The sequence below is a fragment of the Anas platyrhynchos genome, chromosome Z (genome assembly GCF_047663525.1).
Source record: "Anas platyrhynchos isolate ZD024472 breed Pekin duck chromosome Z, IASCAAS_PekinDuck_T2T, whole genome shotgun sequence".
NCBI classification, from domain to species: domain Eukaryota; kingdom Metazoa; phylum Chordata; class Aves; order Anseriformes; family Anatidae; genus Anas; species Anas platyrhynchos.
The window spans coordinates 78,469,887-78,476,686 of record NC_092621.1 but is presented as its reverse complement, the minus strand read 5'-3'; positions in this window follow the sequence as shown (position 1 = coordinate 78,476,686).

The window sequence follows — 6,800 nt, the reverse complement described above, 5'->3', positions numbered from 1 at the left end:
CTTCTCTGCTTGTTATTTAAGACTTAAATTTTTTTGTGTGATATTTGCAAGTAATAAATGCTTTGCTGTTAAATGACAAGGAAGCCAGAGCATCTTTATGACCAGGAGGGTGAGCTTAATGACCACTTCCAAATTTACTCCAGTTTGGGAGAGCTGAGAGAGCTCTTTGCCAAGAACTTCAGAGATTTACTTCATAGAATGAAAGTGTGGTTTGGGCTCTGTGGACCACCCTCAATTGCCAGCACCTTCATGAAGGCTTCTTGAGCTGAACGACCAGAGCAGCAGCTGTCCTGCTGTCAGGGTGGGTTGATAGACGCCTCTGAGGCCTGTGTCCCTTTCTAAGGCTGCCACGAAGGTGGCCCCATTAAATAAAAATGAGTTAATGCTGCTACTTGTGCAGAACCGTAAAAATCCTGAAGCTTGGGTCTGACTATGACAATCAAAAAGGTGAGTGGCGTGTGGTCCCGGCACATGTGGTCTAGCACAGAGCTGGTGAGTGCACATGTGCCAGGCAAAGGCTGTGTCTGCCAGCTGTGGTTTCCAGCAGTTTCAGAGCTGATACCAGAAATTCTGAAACCCCCTGCCTGAGCCCAGATCTGATGTGTGGTGGTGGGTGAGCGCCTTCGGTGTCACAGCCATCACGATTCTAATGAGGCTGGATCACAAAGCAAGTGCCAGTCATTCAGGATGGCTTCTGCAGTGGAAAGGGTTGGGAGGTAAGGAGTTTGCTGTGTTATAAAGGAAAATGTTTCCTGTTTCCCCTGGTCTAGGTCAGCACCTAGATTGTGGGTTTTAAAACGTTTTGGAGAGAGAATTTCTCATTTGGTGTCAGTAGAGCAACTAGCAATAGAAGATGGAGTCTTCTGACAAAAAAAAAAAAACTACAACAGCAGCAAGATTAGATTTCCCTGTCTTTGTTGGAGCTACTGTGTCCTTTTAACAGGCGTTTAGCACTTTTTTTCCTGAGAGGTAATTCCTATTTTATAAAATATCACTGATCTCTACAAAGAAAGATCAATTGTGCTTTAGGAGAACAGGATAATTGTACTTTTTCCTGCAACTCTCAATAGTTGGGGTCTCTGATAACATTTTTCAAGGACTTTTTTATATAATATCAGTTATTATATAGTTATATAATCAAAAAAATTATCTATGCTTGATATTACTTGAGAAAGTTTGTATGAGCTTTATCATATTTACTGCACAGTACTGAACTTAATTACAGACTCAGTCTTTCTTAGAAGAAACAGACTCCTGTCAAGTGTACCTGGAGTTTTATCTTCAATCATCGTGTCAGACACAAAATCCTTTCCGTAGGGACTGGAATTAGTATTTGTTATTGCTAGGTCAGGCCAAAAAAACAAAGGTTTCTCTGGGACTTAAATTAATTGAGAATTATAACATCTCCTCAGGCAAGAAAGCTGGGAGGAGAAATTGTGTGTATTTTAACATATTTTGGTAAACAGTCTTCCAGAATCGAAAATGGTTATTGTAAATGTTGACAAAGGTGTTTATTCATAATAGTCAAATAATGACAGAAATTCTGGTTTCTAGTATGAAGGCAGGTAAAGGCTCCTGACACAACTCATCAGATTTAGGTAGAGAAGGGATTATTAAACCATTCATCTCATCTCTTGTCCTCAACCCGCAGAACTTCACACAGTTGCTTTCATGGTGAGTGCAAGTCCAACTAGTTTGACTTCAGCAAGTCCTGCTGATCTGAAGACTTCTCATTTTTTAGCGCATCCCAGCTGTTACCTGTTAATATTTAACCCTTCTACTGACTTAAATGTGTCTTTGGGTAAGGTTTTTTGCTTTTCTATGCTACATTTTAAAACTTCTAAGTAGTTGGGATTTTTTGTTGGACTTCTCAGAGATCTCTACACCATTGTCAAACTACTTCAAAAACTGAAGTTTTTCATCACTTCATATCTTCAATATTTTCTCTCTGTATTGTCCATTTTTTCAATATTAAAGTATGGATGCTAATATAACACAGAATTGTAGAATAGGACATAGACGAGGCCAAAAATGTCCCTCTGAATCAGCATTTAAACCACTGCCCAATCCTCCATACTGTCAATACCTGTACTCTGACATTTTACCTTGAGCTTGGCTCCTTCAAAGTACATTTTTCACAGATCTTATAGTGGAGGACTGGGTCCTTTGTTCCACATTAGGGCTAAGACGGAACAAAAAATGAAAATATTTATTTGGCTGGAGTGTTAATTCCCTCATTATAATCACAGTTCTGTGTGTTCATCTGAGAGTCTCTGCTTCAATTAGCATTCGCTAATTTATATGAAAGGGAAATAAAACTTAAGAACAGAGTGAGGATCTCTGCTGCTATTTGTTTTGTAGTTGTCACCTGGGAGCTTGTGAGATTCAGATTCCCTTCTTTGCTCAGGTCAGGCACAGAGGCTGTGCTGACCTCAGGCATCCCTTTCCCTCGTAACTGCTGTAACCACAAGGAAACCTTCCTTGCACCCATTCCCAGCTTCATGGGGAACTCTGGGGAAGCTGCTGTCCGATTCCAGAATCAGCACTCCCTTTACTGCAACCTGACTTAAATGACCTTAAGAGTTTCAGAGACCTTAACTGTAGAGGCAAAGCGGTCTTTGGTGCAGAGAAGATGGATGCTGAGGCCATGAGGAGTTGGGGAAGAGACAACTGAATTCTTCCTGCTGCGAAACAGATGGAGAAGAGGTAAGAGGGTTTTTGGACCTCCACCAGACTACTCTAAGGCACGGTGTAAGGCACTGGTAACCATATTTCAGCACACAGAGCCAAAGCGAAGAGGTTGGGTGCGCCACACCACCAGCTATCCCCAGCATCTCTGCAGGGTGCCCACTACCACCACTTTTATTTACTGCGATTTGTTGTTCGCTAGCCCTCCTCTTTTCTTGGATAACAGAGAGCTAAATGTTTTTATATTTATTCTTTCACGCAACCCTATGTGTGTTCTGGATGCATTCTTCCTTCACCCAAAATGTGCATGGATGAATTTCGAGGATCTTCCACATCTGCCCAGCATTTCTTACAGCGTTGCTGAATCACAGATACTGTTTATGCCCAGTAACTTCAGCTGTGCTATTTGCCCAGAAATTCCAGATATATCCTTACCACGTGCCTGCTGTGGCTCTGCGTAACGCTTCTGTGAAACACGGAGTATATAAGCAATAACCAGACAGAGCTGCAGACATGTCCTATGGTGAAATCTAGCCTTAATCTAGCAGTGGAACAACGTAAAGAGACAGCCAGGTTTGAAGGAATTGGCTGTATTTACTACTGACATGCACCAAACCAGCTGTAGGTACACGCGAGAGGAATCAGATACGTGATTACGTGCAAAACAGCTAAAACATGACCAATCTTTTTCAGGTGATCCTTGACCACAGCATGACTGGAAGCTAGCAGACCCAACCATTGAATTCAGGGGTGTGATCCACAGCGTGCAGAGCAGACAGCGGTTCCTAGGGGAAGAGGCAGGCCCCAGTCTGCCAGCTGAATTCAGAACTCACGCTGCTGTGTATGCTGATATTCTGCACAGCCACTGGTGTTAGGATGCCAGGTCAGCTTCTACAGGAGCTGCATTACCTCACCTGAGTAAATCAGCAGCTTTGGTTTTGTTGTTCCAGCAAACCGAGTCTCTTCCTTTTGATTTTGATTTGCTTTTCTTGCTTAGCAAAAAATCCTAGAGTGGCTTCCTGTGATAGTGCCTTGATGCTGCAGCCAGCAAAGAGGCCTCTGTATGCTTCAAACTCTGAATTCAGTCACTCTGGCAGTAGAGGAGACGAAGGTTTACCTGGGGGTAAGTGGAGCTAGACCGGTTTCAGACACGAGGGCATTGTGGTGAGATAGCCTTGCCACTAGATGTTGCTATGAGCACGAAAAAGCTGCGGCATGGAAGGTGCTACCAGAAAAGTTATGTGCATTTCGACAAAGCAAGTCTTCAAAGTGGTAAATTTAGCTTTTAACTGATTCAGTGAGTTCTCACTAGAAAAGCGGGATGCTCACTGCCTTACTGCCTGTGTGTAGCCAAATGGGGGATAGGTGCACCTAGTAATGCAAGAGCTTATGGAGTAAATTCACCATAAATCTTGTTAGATCAGAAACACGGAAGAGAAGAACACAGATTACTCCATCAGCCATGTGCACACTGCACAGGTTTGGTTAAATTAAGGAGCTTTTTTTAGCCTCCTGTGGTGTGTTACTAAGATGGGTGGATATTATTCACTGTAAGAAGTGAGAAAACGCAGGGATCTGGGAACAGAAGAAGTAACCCATGAAGACATTAAAGCTAGTTGCACATCTTGAGTTGCAATTTTTGTCACTTGTTTCACAAACATGATAGCAAGTAATGTCTGGTCAGCCCTTGGGCACCAGGATTCTTCGAGGGTACATCTGTGGGTTCTGCCACTGCCCAGGATCTCATTACCCAGTGTTGCCTGGATGATGCAGAAAAGAAATCAAAGGAAGAAGAGCCAAAACAAACCTCATCACCAAGTCACTAGTAAAGTGGTTTGAAGCCTAACATAAAAGTGTTGGAACTATGTGTTATTCAACCAAACCCTCTGAAGCAGAAGGCAGCCTGCAGAGATCAGTGGTGAGCTTGTGTGATAGATGCAGCAGTCCCTGTTTCTTGTTCATTAACAAATGTGTGTAAATATTGAAGCACTTGGCTAACCATATGAAGCCAATGATACCTGACTGCTGTATGCAGGAGAATAAACCTCACAAACCCAGGAAAATCAGTATTTGGCCAAGTAAGGCTTGCCTGGAAGCCACCACAGGTCAGGATTTTGACCTGGATCAGGTGCAAAGGACAGAAGGATTAGCTGGTTTCTGCAGGTTGCCAAAGCTTTTTGTGCCCATGCTCAGGGCTCTGCCTGCCCCTGAAGTGGAGTGGCATCAACAGCAGCACCTGCTCAGCAGAAGCAAAAATTGTCAGGTCTCTGCTCTGCACCGTAAGGTGACGTATTCCAAGAGACAGACCCAGTACCAGAGATCGTCTCTGGTGATGCAGATGACTGCTGGTGAAAATCTGCTTACTGCCAACAGCCTCATCCCAGGCAGTAACATGGGGAGGGGGGGAAACAAGCACCTGAACACCACCTCCCTCCGCCCGGTGCTGAACCCAGCAGAGCCACGGAGAAGCACGCGTCCTTGTCTCTTTAGCTGGGGCCACTTCCTCCAGTCTGCTGCACTAACAACGTTACTGGAAAATAATGCTACAGGAAAACGTGCTGTTTCCTAACAGGCTCGAGGACAAAGAAGGTGTTCAAGGTGAGATTCTGTAACATGACTCCAAGCACAGCAGTGAACTCTTCTCTCACTTTACGCTGAAATTCATCGTCAGTAGGTGACAGTCACAACAAATGCTCCAGTGGGTAAGTGAAAGTTTCCTTCTGGTGTAGGTTTTTTCAAGCACTTTTAAGACTTTAATGCAAACCAGGACATAAAGCTAACAGGTGTAACACCATACTATCTCTTCCTGAGCACTCAGTCCGAGGTTCTTCTCTTCAGGGCTACTCTCTTAGCATACCTTTATATTAGCTCAGCTTTCCAAATTTAGGAATTATTGCTGCAGCTATTCAACATGCCAGCTTTGCAGCTGTGAACTCTAGCTGTACATTTTTTATTATACATGGTAAGAACTCATTGCTAAGAAATGTCTTAAACTCTTTGAAACACTTTTAAAAGCCTTATACACATGATTAAAAATATGCACGGATATTCATACATACTCTATTCTCTAGAAGAGAGTACTTTCGAGGAAACAGTTATAACCTCACAGTTCACAGGAAAGAGCAATCATTTTCCTTTGTGCTGGAGCTGAAATGCTATGCAATATAAATACAGATGTCCAGGCAAACTCATTAAACTGTAGTCATAGCAAATGGTGCAAGAAAAGAAAAAAAAAATGAAGAACTTTCGCTGAAATTCATGGTGTTGCAACAAGAATTGATATTGATTACTTCACCATACTCAGCTTTAATTAGCTAGCTCAACACTGACTGTTGTGAAAACAAGCATGCAATTTGACCCAAGGAGTGTTTCTTTTAGAAAACAAAACCGAACAATGACAGACCTTCTGGCAGACCAGATGGGGGCTAAATTCTAACCTGATCATGCTGACACAAATGAGGGATTTTGTAGGTTGTAACTGCATTCCAAACAAAAGCCCATTTTTGGCTTAGCTGAACACATAAAATTCATTCTTCTTGCTGATTCTTGTAACCAAAGGCAGGTATGAATCATTTCCCTTTAAAGAAGTCCCCAGAAGCCATGGTCCTCAATATGTCTTCCCAGATTAACAAGGATGAATGGCTGAGCAAATCTACACAACTCTTTGGATGCAGAAATTGTCTTTCTGCTAGGCTGCAAGATTTCAGATAATGTACGTAATCAAAACCCAAGTTCAAATCTAAAAACCTTTAGTAGATTTGCTAAATAAAACTACCAAATAGTGAAGCAGAGTTAACTCAATTTTGAAATAAAACAAGATTTTTGTACCTTTGCTTTTTTGGTAAGATATTCTGTAAATTATTACAGCACGGATGTAAATGGTGAATTACCTCCCACTTAGCCATTAGAAAGTAGATGCCTAAACACAATCCTCTCACTCCTTGATCCCAAACACTTAGGTACCCTGTGTTTGTCTCTAAGCCTAAGCTCAGACTATTTGTACTAGCTGAGCTGAATTTTTGCCTGCTGGTACTGCAGACAAATTTCAGGGAAGCATTGACACCGATGATGATGATGATGATACTGCTCTGTTACTTAGATGTTTATGTTGT